Source organism: Spinacia oleracea, chromosome 6 (genome assembly GCF_020520425.1).
Source record: "Spinacia oleracea cultivar Varoflay chromosome 6, BTI_SOV_V1, whole genome shotgun sequence".
Lineage (NCBI taxonomy): Eukaryota > Viridiplantae > Streptophyta > Magnoliopsida > Caryophyllales > Amaranthaceae > Spinacia > Spinacia oleracea.
Window position 1 is genome coordinate 110,597,832 of NC_079492.1, and position 17,260 is coordinate 110,615,091.

The window sequence follows — 17,260 nt, forward strand, 5'->3', positions numbered from 1 at the left end:
AGTAAGGTGACCAACAAGATAATTGGCTAGCTATTCTTGACACGAGACCAACATCTTACCGCATACCATTCAATTGGCTCACACAATGCCAAGCAGTTATCAATGTATAGCATGACCGACTGAATTTCAGAATCATAACTAAGTTCAAAAGAAGCTCAAGAGAGTCAAATAAAGCCCGAACATAGTTTGAAAGTCAATTGCACAATGCAGGGTATAAAGACATATGAATGCAAGTAAAAATGCAACTAAATTGAACAATAACACTAGGAAAGCAGTACTTTTTTTTCGTTGCACGTAAACTCCCACCCCTAATGGATGGTACAAAGCGTACAACACCTAAAAAAGCAATAAAACTATACTAGAAAGCAATAAAGATAGATATCCCTCCCCCAAGCTAAACAAAACACAGTGCCCTCACTGTGAAAATAGCAACAATATAACTCAAACAAGGGAGAGAGATGGAAAGTGCTCACTCGTGATGAGCCTCGTCGGCCGAGTAAGACTCGGTAGGACTGTCGACAGTAGAAGCGGTGTGGCCAGAAGCTTCGAACTGACGACGCAAAGAGCCAATCTCCATGCCCATTGCCTCAACCTTCTTGTCAAGGCCATCAAAGCTAGCCTTGATATCCTTGGAGAACTAAGTAAAGCAATCTAGGAGCGTTCGGAACGCTTCCATGGTGACTGGGGCAGAGCTCGGGGTCGCAAGATCATGCACCTCAGGTGGATATGAGGGCTCATGCGCCGAAGTAGTGGTATCATGTTGTCGGAGATCGACGCTTGCTTGCATAGTGGCCGTTTTGTTGGTAATAGGGGTGAACAACAAAGCATTAGGCAAACTCAACCGTGTAGCGGGATCAGGGAGGAGTGAATAAGGGACCTTGCATGCGCCCTCCGTTGCCCCTTTTATATACCACATATATGTGCGAGTTCCACATGCCGATAACTAGTCAAATTATTCCAACCTTTGATGAGTAAGGGGAGCCATGTTTTTCAAAGTTGCAAAAGAAGACAAGGGGACTCCGACATGCTCGGCAAAGAGAGTGACAAAACTCCCTATAGTGATGCTTTTCTTCTTCTTTTGGCGCTCTCAAATGAACGCATCAATGAGGAACTTCCCAAAGTCAAGTTGACCCATTTTGTCCTTGTCACCATGCACAAACCACCATAGCATCTTGAACTCTTTGGTTGTGAGATTACCCAGATCTTTCCTTGCATAAAGCACCTGTGTCATAATCCGATGCCAAAGACGAATAGCCGGATTCACAAAGGAGAAAGCCTTTGAAAGACCAACTCTCCAATCATCCCGACCCGTTACCTCCTTCCAAAAGGCCTTTGAAAAGAATTGATGCCCATTTTTGTCTCCGTCGAATGACTCGAACTCCATAGGACCGATGGGCCCATCACATGGCCATCCAAAAAGCTCATTGACCTCCGTCGAAGTCATAGTTCTTTCCACCCCATCAAGGTAAAAAGATATGTCACCTGTCTCCGAAACAACCTCAATCGAAGCAAGAAATTCAATCACCAATTCCGGATAAGCCTCGACTTTCAAATTGAGAACCTTGGACCATCCATATTTGCGTGCAAGACCTTGCAAGCAATCATCTATCCCTATGGCTTTAGCATGCTTGGCCGAATAACGAAGAGTGGGCATGATGCTCCGACCTTGCAAGGCTAAGAAAGTCTCTTGTTGAGTGTCACTCAACCATGGATATTTGGGACACGTAGAAGGTGATGGTGGGGTGGGGGGTTGTTTGTGTGTAGTGGATGGAGTGGCTTTAGATGGTGCTTTGGTGGATTTCTTTGGTGGTGGCTTGGCTCTTGCTTTGCGGGTAGGATTACGCTTCTTTGCAATGGAATTTGTAGGAGCAAGTGGGGGTGCAATGGATTTTGGGTGAGAGCTAGTTGGTTTAGTTGTTCTCATGATGCAACAACCACAATTCAAAGTACTCCAAGTCTCCAATCAACCAAATCGACGCACAATTCAATATTCAACGATCAATCCCAACAAACAACTCAACAATAACAATAATCCTCCAATGCCAATAATTCAAACTCAACAACCAACTAACGCCAAACAATTTCAACCAATCAATTCAATCAATATTCACCAACAACGATAACCATTCGATTCAACAATCAACATTGACATCAAAATTCCAATTTCCTTTTCAAAATATGAGCCAAGTGAATAAACTTTTAGAAAATTTGAAATTTTAATACCTTTTGCACCAAAAAGACTAGAATTTGGTTACGAAAGCACGTGAATTCCACAAACAAGCCACAATACTACACAATTTATCAATGCCCACAAAGAATCAAAAAACCCCAAATTGATTTTAAAAGTTAGGGTTTTAAAATTCATGAACAAGATAATGGTGTTGGTGAAGAGGAGGGAAGGTGGTGGGATGGAGTTGTGCGCCGACCACCGTAGTACAGGCGGCCGGCGGTTGGTGCAGGTAGGCGAGGAAAGGGTGGTCGGTGCTGGTGGTTCGTGTGGGTTGACTGGGCGAATGGCGGGCTGGTGTGATAAGGGAGCTCCAGCTGCCCTTTGATGGTGATCAGTTTGAACTCAGAATGAAGAAGAAGAAGGAATTACAGAAAGAGAAAGAGACGAGGGATTCAGAAGAAGATCATTAGAGGGGGAGAGAGAGAGAGAGAGAGAGAGAGAGAGAGAGAGAGAGAGAGAGAGAGAGAGAGACGAAGTTGTTTGTATTCATTGAATGACCAAATACAATTACAAGTTTGTTAATATATAGTTGTCATAATGAATCAGCTAACAAACTCTAACCAACTTCCTCATTTTAAGGGAACTAACAAACAAAAGTGGCTAACAACTTTTCCCGCCAAAAGTTAAACAACAGCAAACTAATTTTGTTTATTGAAATTTCTTAACCAATATTGTTCCCATATCATAGCTCTCCCCCTTAACTGACTTGTCCTCAAGTCTGAAGAAAAAAAGAGGGAAACTTCTCTTCGAATTCAGAAGCAATTTCCCAAGTAGCTTCATGAGCTGCAAAACCTTGCCAATGAACCAAATATTGAACTTGAGGTGCATTCTGGAACTTGATCACCCTTGTCTAAAGAACTGCAGCAAGGGGTTTTTAGTCAAATCAATGCCATGAAACCATTCAGGAATATGAGCCACAATAGGAAGAGAACCTCTGAATTTCTTGAGTTGAGAAACATGGAAAGTATCATGGATCTTAGCATCATGAGGTAACTAGAGTTTGTAAGCTACCTTACCAATGACAGCAAGAACTTTAAAGGGACCATAGTACTGATGTGCCAACTTCTGATTGGACCTCCTTTGGACTGTCTGTTGCCTATAGGCCTGAAGTTTGAGCCATACCCAATCACCAACTGCAAACAACCTTTCTGTTCTATGTTTATCAGCCTGCACCTTCATTCTTTCTTGAGCCTTAGTTAAGTGAAACTTGAGTGTATCAATCATAGCTTCTCTTCTTAGCATGCTCCTATCCACCTCATCATTGGAAGACTCCTGTGGTAAATAGGGTAAGTGAAGGGGTGGGGGCTGATTGTACACCACTTCATAAGGGGTGATCTGGCTGGAAGTGTGAAAGTGGGTATTATACCACCACTCAGCCATAGGAAGCCACATATGCCAGTCAGTGGGATGCTCACCAGTCATACATCTCAAATAATTCTCCACACACCTGTTTACTACCTCAGTTTGCCCATCTGTTTGTGGGTGGTATGCACTAGATAACAAGAACTCAGTTCCATGTAAAGAAAATAAACTTTTCCAGAAATTGCTTAGGAAAATAGAATCCCTATCACTCACAATTGATCTTGGCCAACCATGATGCTTGAACACATTGTCCAAGTAGCATTGTGCAACTGTTACAGCAGTGTATGGGTGTGTAAGAGCCATGAAATGAGCATATTTGCTCAATCTATCCACAACCACAAAAATCACTTCCTTGCCACCTGATTTTGGTAGTCCAGTAATGAAGTCCATAGAGACATCAAGCCAAACTTCTTCAGGAATAGGTAATGGCTGAAGCAACCCTGGGTATGCAGAAGTGTCATATTTTGAAGCTTGACAAGTCACACAATTTCTCACAAATTGTCTCACATCTTTGGTCAACCCTTTCCAACTGAAAATTGCTTTGATTCTGTGAATGGTGAGTTCCCTTCCCCCATGGCCACTCTCAGGTGATGCATGTTGCCAACTGATGATTTTATTTCTAAGATCAACATCATGACCCACCAAAATTCTGTTGTTCTTCCTAAGAAGACCATTCTGTAACTGAAATCCTTCCACTACTTGTCCTTCAGTGAGAGATTGTAAGACTGCTTTGAGAGTTTCATCCAACTGATAGCTAGCCAATATTAAAGAAGACAAGTTAGAATCCACTACAGATAATGCCATCAGTAACACTTCAGACCCTTGCACCCTAGAGAGAGCATCAGCAGCAATGTTTTCTTTCCCATTCTTGTACTGTATCTCATAGTCAAAGCCCATTAATTTGGAAAGCCAGAACTGTTGGAATGGTGTAGAGATTTTTTGTTGTAGCAGCCATTTAAGGCTCTTCTGATCTGTTCTGATCAAGAAATGGCTGCCCATGAGGTATTGTTCCCATTTTTGAACTGCAAAAACAATTGCCAGCAGTTCTTTCTCATATACTGATAACTTCTGCCATTTTGGCCCTAGGGATCTGCTAATGTAAGCTAGGGGGTGACCATCTTGCATAAGAACAGCACCAATTCCCTTCTGTGATGCATCAGTTTCTACTATGAATTGTTTATCAAAATTAGGTACAGCTAAAACTGGAGCTGTCACCAAGGCAGTTTTGAGAACTTCAAAAGCCACCTGTGCTTGATCACACCACTGGAAACTGTTCTTCTTCAACTGGTCTGTCAATGGTTTACTGATCATAGCATACCCCTTTACAAACTTCCTGTAATATCCAGCCAAACCCAAGAATCCCCTAAGTTCTTTTACAGTAGCAGGAACTGGCCAACTTTGCACTGCATGGATCTTTTGTGGATCTGTTTGTACACCCACAGCAGAAATATAATGACCTAGGTATTCCACCTTATCTGTAGCAAACACACACTTGCTGAGTTTAGCAAACATCTGGTTGTCCTTCATCAATTCAAAAACTGCAGCAAGATGGGACCAATGATCATCAATGGTTCTGCTGTAAACCAATATATCATCAAAAAACACCAAAACACATTTTCTGTGTAAAGGCTTGAACACCTGATTCATCCAGTTCTGAAAAGATGCAGGAGCATTAGTGAGGCCAAATGGCATCACCAAAAACTCATAATGCCCTGTATGATTTTTAAAAGCGTTTTTGTAGATGTCTGAAGGTTGAACTCTCATCTGATGATACCCAGCCCTTAGATCCAACTTAGAAAACACAGTGGCACCTGACAATTCATCTAATAATTCATCAATAACAGGAATGGGAAATTTGTTTTTGACTGTCCTGTTATTGAGTTCTCTATAATCCACACACAACCTCCATGTTCCCATCTTTTTTGCCTACCAAAACAACTGGTGAAGCAAATGGAGATGCACTATTCTGTATAATTCCCCTATCCAACATTTCTTGTACCAACTGCTCTATGACATCTCTTTGCTTGAGTGGGTATCTGTAAGGTCTGATATTGACTGGATTTGCCTCTGGTAAGAGTGGAATGGAATGATCAAACACCCCTCTTAATGGAGGTAAGTCAACAGGATCCTCAAACACACACTTATAAGTTACTTTAAGCTCTTCTAACTCTTCCCAAGTACCAGAATCAGCTTGAGAATGTGTACCAGAAGCTTCCAAATTCCCACAACTGGAATCTTGTACTTGTATGAGACACAAATGGGCTGCTGTAGAGAATAGTTTGGAAGAAGGTTCACCTTCTATCACCTTCATTCTTTTGCTAGGAATTCCCTTCAACAGAATCTGCTTGCCTTGCCAAGTAAACTCCATCTGTAATTGTTTAAAATCCCAAGAAATGGCACCAAGCAAGCTTAGCCATTGTATTCCTAACACCATGTCACAACTCCCAAGTGGAATAAGGAGGACATCAGTTTCAAACACAATATCCTGCATAGTCCAAGAAAAACCTTTGCAGATGTGTTGGCATGCCAAATGGTTGCCATCAGCTACAGTTATGGCTTGAGGGGGTATCTTTTCAACCACACACCCTAACTTCTGAGCAACATTCAAGTTTACAAAATTGTGTGTGCTTCCTGAATCAATCAAAATTTGAATGGCTTTTCCCTTCACTAACCCCCTTACTCTCATGGTGCTAAACCCTTGGCTACCAGATAGGGCACTCATGGAAATCTGTGGCTCATTGACATCCTTTTCTCCCACATCCAATTCCTCTACATCACTCAATTCCTCAACATCTCCTGGAATTTCTACAGTGAACAATTGTGGTTCCCTAAACTGACACTTATGGTTTCTGTCATAAGGAGAATCACAATAGTAGCACAAGCCTTTTGCAATTTTCTCTTGCCTAACATCTGCAGGGATGTATTTAAAGTTCCTAGTTCTTTGTTGAGGGTATTTTTTCAAGGTGAGGGTGGTGTTTGGTTTAGTTTGTGGAGTTGGCAAAAGTGGGGGTTTGGAGCTGGCTAATATGGGTACTGGTTGAAGGGGTTTTGGGTTATAAACTGGCTGTTTGTAGGTAGGTTTAGGTGCATTGATCAACACGTTTTCCTCCTGCAATCTGGATAAATCTATAGCTTCACCAATACAGTCAGGTTTAAAAGCCTTAACAAATGGCTTAACAGCTGATTTCAATCCTCCAACAAAAGTTTCTAAAATATATGCTTCAGGCAATACATGATTATTCATCATCATATTGGATCTTAAATTCTCAAACTCATCAATGTAATCCTCAAGTGCACCTGTTTGTTGCAGTTTATTGAATTTTTCAACCACATTATGAGCAGAATTGTCCCTGAATCTAACATAGAAGTCAGCTATAAAATCATTCCAGTCTACAATCACACTTTTTCTGACTGCCAGATAATTCATCATCCAACCTTCTGCCGTTTCAGTCATGTTAAGAGAGGCCAAATCTACTCTTTGTTCATCAGGTATTTTACACAATGAGAAATACTTGTAACATTTTTTAACCCAGATTCTAGGATTAGTGCCATCGAATTTAGGAAAACTCAGTTTTGGATTCATACCTAAAGGCTTAGGAGAATGAAACTTCGAGCTAGAAAATGAATTCTCCTCACTGTTTGCTGAATCCTTGAAACTTTGCATGAGTTTCATCATCTCCTCGAACTTCTGATCAATCCTTTTGTTTTGATCCTCTAACTTTGAGCTTTGTTCTTCCAGGCGTTTTTCCAGATTTTGAACTGCTCCTCCATAGCTGCTTTTCTCCTAGTCGCCAGTATTAATCAGTACCAGTTGTGCTGAGATTCGAGCAGCAGATTGGCTCTGATACCAATGATAAGGGAGCTTCAGCTGCCCTTTGATGGTGATCAGTTTGAACTCAGAATGAAGAAGAAGAAGGAATTACAGAAAGAGAAAGAGACGAGGGATTCAGAAGAAGATCATTAGAGGGAGAGAGAGAGAGAGAGAGAGAGAGAGAGAGAGAGAGAGAGAGAGAGAGAGAGACGAAGTTGTTTGTATTCATTGAATTACCAAATACAATTACAAGTTTGTTAATATATAGCTGTCATAATGAATCAGCTAACACACTCTAACCAACTTCCTCATTTTAAGGGAACTAACAAACAAAAGTGGCTAACAACTTTTCCCGCCAAAAGTTAAACAACAGCAAACTAATTTTGTTTATTGAAATTTCTTAACCAATATTGTTCTCATATCATGGTGTTTGAGGGTGCGCAGGGGTAGTGCAGCGCGGGGAGAACGGTTGGGTTTGTCTGGTGCGTCGCCGTCCTCCGGTGGTGCAGGTGGCGGCGGCGGTTGGTGCAGGAGGACTGTCAGGAGGTACGGTGGTGAGAGAGAGATTGTTCGAGGGATGGTGGTTGGTTTGGCAAGATTTACGTGCAGGTGGCTGACTTTGTATTTTTATTTTTATTTTGAATCAGGTGGGGCGGGAAATCCAGCGACATCGCTGGTTCGCCAGCGGGCAAGGTAGAGGGCTGAGTTGCGAGGGGAGAACGGCTAGCGACGTAGCTGGCTGGGCGCTGGATTAAGCGCGGATGAAGGAGCAGCGACCAGCTAACTCGCTGGGCAAGTGCTGGCTTGCGAAACTTGTCGATGCATCGGATTTTCGGAATGGACATTGATCTTGCACCTATAATTCTGGAAAAAAATAATAATTCAAGCACCACTAAACTCAAAGTTAGAATCGTTAGTGAAAATTAAACACACAAAATAATAAATAAAAATAAATAAATACGATTAACGAAAAACTAATCTAAAAATAAATAAATAAAATGGATTCAAGTGAACTCGAAAATAAAATATTTTTGTGCTTTTGTTTTGTTTCTAAATAAATTAACCAAATGAAAAATAATAAATTAAAATAGAAAAAAAAATTGAAATAGAAATAGAATAAAAAAATGAGGAAGAGTTAGAAATCGGGTTGCCTCCCGATAAGCGCTCGTTTTAAGTCATTAGCTTGACTCCAAATCTCAAAAATCAAGCGTCGATGGGTGGATCGGAGAGGTAGATCGTCTCCAATTTTCCGATAAACGCTCCTTCAGTGTATAGCTTCAAACGCTGCCCGTTCACTTTGAACTTGGTGCCATTTTCACTAGCAACCTCAATAGCTCCATGTTCCTTGATGTCGGTGATAGTAAAAGGCCCGGACCATCTAGACTTAAGCTTTCCTGGAAAAAGCCGTAATCGTGAATTGTAAAGCAAGACCTTATCACCGACATTGAACTCTCGTTTTTGGATCATCTTGTCATGAAACTTCTTGGTTTGCTCCTTATAGAGACTATGATTCTCGTAAGCTTCAAACTGAAGTTCATCTAGCTCATTCAATTGAAGAAGTCTCGCTTCACCGGCCGCTTCTAAATCCATATTGATCTCCTTGACGGCCCAATTAGAGAGATATTCCATTTCAACTGATAAATGACAAGCTTTGCCATACACCAACCTATACGGAGTTGTCCCCAATGGAGTCTTGTAGGCCGTGCGTAACGCCCACAATGTGTCATCCAACTTCAACGACCAATCTTTTCGAGACTTGTTGACCACTTTTTCGAGAATTCTCTTGATCTGTCGATTAGAAACTTCAACTTGGCCACTCGTTTGAGGATGATAAGCCATGCCAACCTTTTGAGTAACTCCGCGCTTCTTTAGAAGAGCCTTAAAAGTCGTTGATGAAAATGAGAGCCCCCAATCACTAATAACGACCCTTGGGACTCCGAAGCGCGGAAAGATGATTTTCTTGAAAAGCTTCTTTACGACGTTAGAGTCGTTGGTTGGCGATGCAATAGCTTCCACCCACTTTGTAACATAATCAACGGCAACCAATATGTACCGATTCCCACATGAAGAAGGGAATGTTCCCATAAAATCAATGCCCCATACATCAAATGGCTCAACCTCAAGAATTCCTGTCTGTGGTAGCTCTTGCCTTTTCGAAATGTTGCCCGTTCGTTGACATTCGTCACATGCATTGCAAAAGAAACGAGCATCATTGAATATAGAAGGCCAATAGAAACCACTTTGAAGAGTTCGATGGGCGGTCGGAATAGCGCCAAGATGACCACTAGAAGGTAAACTGTGGCAATGCTTAAGAACCCCGTGGGTATCCCCATCCGCTACACACCTACGAAATATACCATCGGCACACTTCTGATACAAATGTGGATCATCCCAAAAATACCGCTTAGCATCATGGTAGAATCTCTTACGTTGTTGATATGTCAACTCCGGAGGATGGGAGCCACCAACACAATAGTTTGCAAAGTCCGCATACCATGGGGATTGAGTAAACACATAGAATATATGATCGTCAGGAAACGAATCATTGATAGGCCCGTCTGTGCTAGATTGAAATTTCAACCGAGAGAGATGATCTGCAACAACATTCTCAGCACCCTTCTTATCCCGAATCTCCAAATCAAACTCCTGGAGAAGAAGAATCCATCGAATAAGTCTCGGTTTGGCCTCTTTCTTGGCCAACAAATACTTCAAAGCGGCATGATCAGTGTGTATAATGACTTTCGAAGCAACAAGATACGTCCGAAATTTGTCAAGAGCATAAACAACCGCAAGGAGCTCTTTTTCAGTAGTAGCATAATTCATCTGAGCTCCATCCAAGGTTTTGCTCGCATAATAGATGGAATGCAACACCTTGTTCTTTCTTTGGCCAACCACTGCTCCAACAGCATAATCACTCGCATCACACATAATTTCGAACGGCAAATCCCAATCCGGAGGCTGAATGATTGGAGCAGTTATCAATGCTTTCTTAATCCTGTCAAAAGACTCCAAACAAGCATCAGTGAACTCAAATGTGGCATCCTTGAGCAATAATTGAGTGAGGGGTTTCGCAATTTTAGAGAAATCTTTTATGAAACGGCGATAGAAACCCGCATGACCAAGAAAACTCCTCACTCCCTTGACATTCACGGGAGGGGGAAGTTTCTCAATTACCTCAATTTTTGCTCGGTCAACTTGGATGCCACGCTCAGAAATAAGATGACCAAGTACCACTCCTTCATTGACCATAAAGTGGCACTTTTCCCAATTCAATACCAAATTCACTTCAGAACAACGTTTAAGCACTTTAGAATGATTATGCAAACATACATCAAAGTCAGAACCATAAATACTAAAATCATCCATAAATACCTCCATGATATCCTCGATGAAGTCAGAAAAAATGGCCATCATACACCTTTGAAATGTAGCAGGGGCGTTGCACAAACCAAACGGCATTCTGCGGTATGCAAAAGTTCCATAAGGACAAGTGAACGTCGTCTTCTCCTGGTTGTTTGGGTGAATGGGAATCTGAAAGAAACCTGAATATCCATCCAAATAACAGAAAAAGTTGTGTTTTGCTAATCCTTCTAGCATTTGGTCAATAAAGGGGAGGGGAAAGTGATCTTTCAAGGTGGCCGTATTTAACATTCGATAATCTATACACATACGCCAACCTGTAACAACACGAGTGGGGATAAGCTCATCCTTATCATTCTTAACAACCGTTGTCCCCCCCTTCTTGGGAACGACTTGCACCGGGCTCACCCGTTTAGAATCTGAAATGGGATAGATGATGCCCGCGTTAAGTAGTTTCACTACCTCTTTTCTCACCACATCTTGCATATTAAGATTCAAACGACGTTGCGGCTGGATGCGAGGGCGATGATCTGCTTCCAAATTATTTATATGCATACAAAAGTCAGGACTAATGCCCTTGAGATCGTCAATGTTATACCCGATTGCCTTTTTGTGCATACGGAGCACGGTCAGAAGCTTAGAAAGCTGGCTATCGTCGAGTGCAGCATTAACGATCACAGGAAAATCCTCATTATCATCAAGAAATTCATATTTAAGGTGAGATGGAATGGTTTTAGTTCTAACTTCGATACCTGTGGCTCGGAAATAGAGCAAACAGTTTCTAATATCTCAAAACCATCGACCTTCTCAGCTTCACTTCCATCTAAATCCGAGATCAAGGAATCAATCTCACAATCTCCTTCTCCTTTCTGGGCCTCCAAGGTGAGAGTCGCCAGCAATAGATCATCATACAACATTCTAGGGATGTTGTCTAGAGAAATCTCTTCTACAATATCAATCCTGCAACAAGTATTCTCAAGCATAGGAGACTTCATAGCATTGGTTAGATTAAAAGTAACAGTATCATCACCAACACTCAAAGTAAGAGACCCAGACTAGACATCAATAACAGCACCTGCAGTACATAAAAATGGCCTAAAATTATGGGGATTTGACTATCCTCCTCCATATCTAGCACCACAAAATCAACAGGAATGTAGAATTTCCCCACCCGGACAGGAACATCCTCCAAAATACCTAAAGGATATTTTATAGAACGATCTGCCATTTGCAAAGTGATTTGTGTGCAATTTAGTTTTCCCATATTCAACCTATTACAGACAGAAAGGGGCATGACAGACACACTTGCTCCTAAATCACATAATGCTTTATCAATGAACAATGCACCTACATGACAGGGGATGGAAAAACTACCTGGATCCTTAAGTTTGGGTGGAGACTTATTTTGCAATATGGCACTACACTCTTCAGTTAGAGCGACCCTCTCCACACCACCATAATCCCTTTTCTTAGTGATCATCTCTTTCAAAAATTTTGCATAAACATGAACTTGAGATATTAAATCAGTAAAAGGAACCGTTACCTCAAGATTCTTGACCATTGACAAGAACTTACCAAGTTGTTGATCGACCTTAGTTTTCTGCATCCGGTGAGGGAAAGGCAACTTAGGCACAATAGGGAGAGAATCAGAAATCTTCTCTTTCCCCTTATTTGCGCCAACATCATCAACATTATCAACATCCGGGACTTGAGGCTCTACATCAATTGCTTTCTCTGGTCCATCTGTGTTCTCCTCAGCAAGAGTTGGATCATCAATGGGCATCGGGGGTCCATCATATTTAGTGCCACTTCTAAGAGTGATAGCATTGGCACTTTCTCTATTCTGGGGCAGAGTAGGTTGCCTTGGTAGTGTACCCGGTTGCCTTTAAGATAGAGTGTCAACAAGTTGAGCAACTTGATTCTCCAACATTCTATTCTGATTCTTCAACTCTTTGATGCTCTCATCATGGTTCTTTTGAGCTATCTCTGTGGTCTTCTGCATATTTGCAATGAGCTTATACAGATCACCCATGTTAGGTTCTGGAGTAGCACTGCTCTGAGGGGGTTGTTGATATCCTTGATGCGGGGGCCTATTAAACCCAGAGGGAGCATTTTGTGAGGCTCCTTGTGGAAATGGAGGCCTAGCAACATGTGGTTGAGGTGGATGGAACTGTGGTTACGACCATTGTTGCTGGGGTTGAGGATTCTGAACATTGTTGCCCCGATATGAGAAATTTGGATGATTCCTCCAACTCGGATTAAATGAATTGGAATATGGGTCATTGGGTTGTCTCTGTTGAAAAGCATTCACTTGCTCCATTTGCGTAGTATCCTGCGAACTATAAGAGCACTCATGACCAAAGTGACCTTGGATGCCACATACTTCGCAGTAAGAAGTTGTCACTGGAGCTACACTAGACATAGCATTGATACTCATTGGGGGAGTACCAGACTGAGGAGCCTTCAAAGAATCGATCTTCAGGTTCAAGGCTGCCACTTGTGAGGACAATAGAGCATAAGCATCGACATCCAATTTTCCCTTCTTAGATGTGGATCTGGTGGTGCTGTAATGGTTGGCAGCTAAATTGGCAAGAAAATCATAACCTGCATCCACTTCTTTGTCAAGAAACCCCAGCAGCAGAATCAACCGTGTTCTTTGTTTCATCTTGCAAACCATGGTAGAAAATATGAACCAAGAACCATTTTTCAATATTGTGATGCGGACACGACCGTTGCAAGTCCTTGAATCTTTCCCAGGCTTCTCGAAGTGATTCACCAGGTTCTTGAGTAAATGTAGTCAGCTTATGCCTTACTTCGACAGTCTTGGTGGGTGGAAAGAATTCTTCTAGAAAGGCCTGTGAAATAGCACTCCACTCTGTCTCCTTCACATCATTCAACCATGTCTGAGCCTTATCACGAAGGCTAAAACCAAACAACATAACTTTCAATTGGTCTTGAGTGACCCCTTGATGCTTGATAGTGCCACACAGTTGGTTGAACCTCTGCAAATGGTTGGTGGGTGTAGACACCTACTTTTGTCCCCATTCCCGAAAGGGAAGGTTCGATGATGAGAACATAAATCTCCACTTGGCAACGCATCTCCTATAAAATAACGAATCTCAATCACCCTTTCATTTCAGCCAAAGCTGCTATTTATAGAAACCTGCTAAAGATAGTAACTGCCGTAAAAGGTAGTTGTTAAAAGTGGCAAAGTCATAAAAGATAGAAACCTGTCAGAATTAGATGTTGCACTCCAACATAAATCCTAAAAGAGATAGAATTTGCATGCATTCCTGGTATAATTCGAAAATAAGAGTTACGTATTAATTAAATTCCTAACGAACCTAGAGTTCGTAACGGGCCCAGACGCATTCCGACATAAGATAATACGCACTAAAAGACTCGGATAAATCTCAAAAGCTCCGTGTTCTAAGAGTCTAAACCTGACAAAGAAGTCGGCCCAGATCCCATTTCCAACGCCTGGATCTGGGCGCTGAAAATGCCTGGGGCCGTTTTACCTCCGGATTCTTTTTGGATTCGTATCTTAAAATCTATATTTCCACACACCCTTTTCCTATAAATACAGCCTAAAAACCGATGTGAAAGAGACAATTCCATAACCTGAGTATTGACTCTAGCCTTAAGCCTAAGCCTCACGCTGCGAAATTGATCCGGCGTTCTGTCGCAATCGACCCAAAAGTCGAACAGAACGCATCCTGCCCCTTGTAGCTTGATGAATTAAGCCTAAATACTGGAACATTGCTTAGAAACCCGAGATTCGTTAAATAAAAGGAGAAATAGCAAAGCCAAGTGGTTAGTTTTCTGAGAACCACAACGCACCTCTCAAGGGTGCGTTGTAATGTGTCCCTCATATGATTTAATCGTTTTCATCACCCTTTTATAAAATTGTCAAACTATTAATTTTATTGATCTATCACGCCTAATAAGATAATACCTTGGACAATTGAATTATCATGCTAGGTACCTTAAATCAATCTAAATAAGATAATCACGATCGATTTAGTATTATGTGTTGCATATTGCTAAAATCAATTCAGAAAAGTTTAATAGTTTAACGCATGTCCCTTCAATTATTTATGCTGAGCTAGTAAGGATAACCTGCCTCTGGAGTATTATCGATGAGCACTCCTCTCGGTAGCTACAGTCCCCCAAACTCTCAATCTCTGCCCTGGGGGTGTAAGTTGAGCGATCCCCACACCAGGGATCACAAGGGAACCTATGGCCGTCGTGGTCGAACATAATTGCACTCCCTTTATGTCACGATAACCGGGTTTTGTCAGTTTTTCTCATTGTCGTTAAAAACTGAATGGAGACTCCTATATTACTAGTCGATTGGGTGTAAACTCACAGGAAATCCAATTACACTTGATCTGACAACGTCACGCCCACGAGGGACGAGGTCACGCATTAGCCTCGTGCTTTTTCGACCCCCTCACAGTGGCGACTCCGCTGGGGATGTTAATGAAATACTCGTGCTCGTAGGTAATCAAAATAGCCGAAGGGTGAAACGACCCTACCCCGCATTTATTTCCCTATCAAGTTGGGACGACCTAAAAATCAGCATATTAATGTGAACGGACAGAACCGCATAACGAATCTTGGCTCCCTTGGCATGTTTCATCTCGGGAGTTGGGAATAAGGATACCCATCACCACCCGGGGGGTGCATACGCTTCGAATGTTGTCCACTCGGCACTTTCGCTAGTAGTACACATATCCCAAACCCAATCGCTCGCCCACTAGGTCCCTCTCATTGGTGCATGCCCCCTTGGCTTACATCGTGATTGGCCTCTTGGGACGAAATTCGCTCGTGAATGCACTACCCCGACTGGGGCATGTGTTGGATCGACGATAGAAAAGGTACCAAGCTGGCACAAATATTACCCATAGAAGCCTATCATAAACTACGTGACATATTATTGTGCTTCATGTTGTAATGTTAGTTATGTGTAGAGAATTATGTGATTGTGTGTGACAAATAATACTAGAAAACCAACGACCCTAAAAATTGCCCAAACATTCATAAACACCAATTGGCCAAAGAGTTATACCAAAATACGTGTTCCGTAGCCCCGGGCGATCGCCACAAAAATAAGCGACGCCCAGGACAGCCTGTAACGGATCCCACAACGCTGCACAACGCGTAAAGGACGTTATTAGGCGAGCACGCAAAATTAAGTCGTATATACGAAAAAAGGATACGTGAACAGAATACGAGTACTAGTCAGGGACGCATTTTCAGCGCCCCTGGCTGGGCGCCAATCATTTTCAACGCCCAGAGCTGGGCGCTGAAGTTGTTGCCTGGCCTTTTGGTCAGGCACAACAGCCTCGGTACCCGCGCATAAAGTATACGTAGCAATGAAAAAAATTCGTAACAAATTTGCTACGAGGACGTATGAAAAAAGGCACTCGGTTCTAAGAACGACTTATAAAATAAACAACTCCTTGTGTCGTCATTAGGCCTCCTATGGCGACAATGTTCGGCACCAAAACCGAGCATGCTAATTAAAATAACTTTGAATGTCATACGGGCAAATGTTTCGAAAATCCAAAGAATGGCCAAAAGAAGAGCCAAAAGTGTACCAACAAAAGCGAGAATAGAAAACCAATAGAAAGAGTCAGAAGTCTAGACTAAGTAATGCTTAACTTTGGGCCTAAACTTTAGCTTGTCTTATGCATAGGGCTGGTTCTGCCACTTGGCGTCGATCAACCAGAAAATAAAAACTTTGACCCTACGGTGTATATTACGCCTCAAGGTGCACCACTCACCATGGTCCCCATGGATCAAATCGAGAGAGAAGTGTGCGGTGTGTGGGATGATGATGCGGAAGATGTCTACCTGTCTCAAGTATCGGGCCAGGACCTCTTTACTGAAACTTGGCCCGGGCATGCTCCCATTGACACCACCCCTCAAGAGTCCGAAGTTGACAATCTCACTCGGTCCGGAAGGGTATACCAACAGGATATTCGCCCACCTCACGGGGACGACATCCCAGTCAGACAGACTCCTGAAAACGTACAGCACACCACCGTCGCAGAAGTCATCGAAAATCCTCTCTTGAAGCAACTAAAAAGAACTAAGGCCGAGATTACCATCTGGGATCTCATGTGCACTTCAAAGGAACATCGTGAAAAACTTATTCGCTCACTTGACCTCATCTCAGTCCCTACGGATATCACAGCTGACTCGTTGGTTAACCACGTCACAAGAAATGTTGAGGAAAAAGCAATAGTTTTTACTGACAAAGACTTACCTAAAGAAGGAGGCGCACACAACAAGGCCCTCTATCTAGTGGTTGGATGCAAAGGACAAAACATCCCCCTAGCACTCGTAGATAACGGTTCAGCGGTAAATGTTTGCCCATTGCGAACCGCCCATTGCTTGGGGCTAGGAAGCGATGACTTCCAAACCTCCACGCAAGGGGTACGAGCTTATGATAACTCTCGAAGGCCTGTGTTGGGAAAAATTAACCTCAC

General features: G+C 42.3%; 1 non-coding gene across 1 annotated transcript; it reads left to right on the forward strand.

Moving 5' to 3' along the window:
* The first annotated feature begins 13,472 nt into the window (after window positions 1–13,472).
* LOC130464652 (small nucleolar RNA R71) lies at window positions 13,473–13,579 on the forward strand. The gene has a single exon (XR_008925019.1). It is a non-coding gene; the product is annotated as a small nucleolar RNA R71 (small nucleolar RNA).
* The last annotated feature ends 3,681 nt before the right edge of the window (window positions 13,580–17,260 follow it).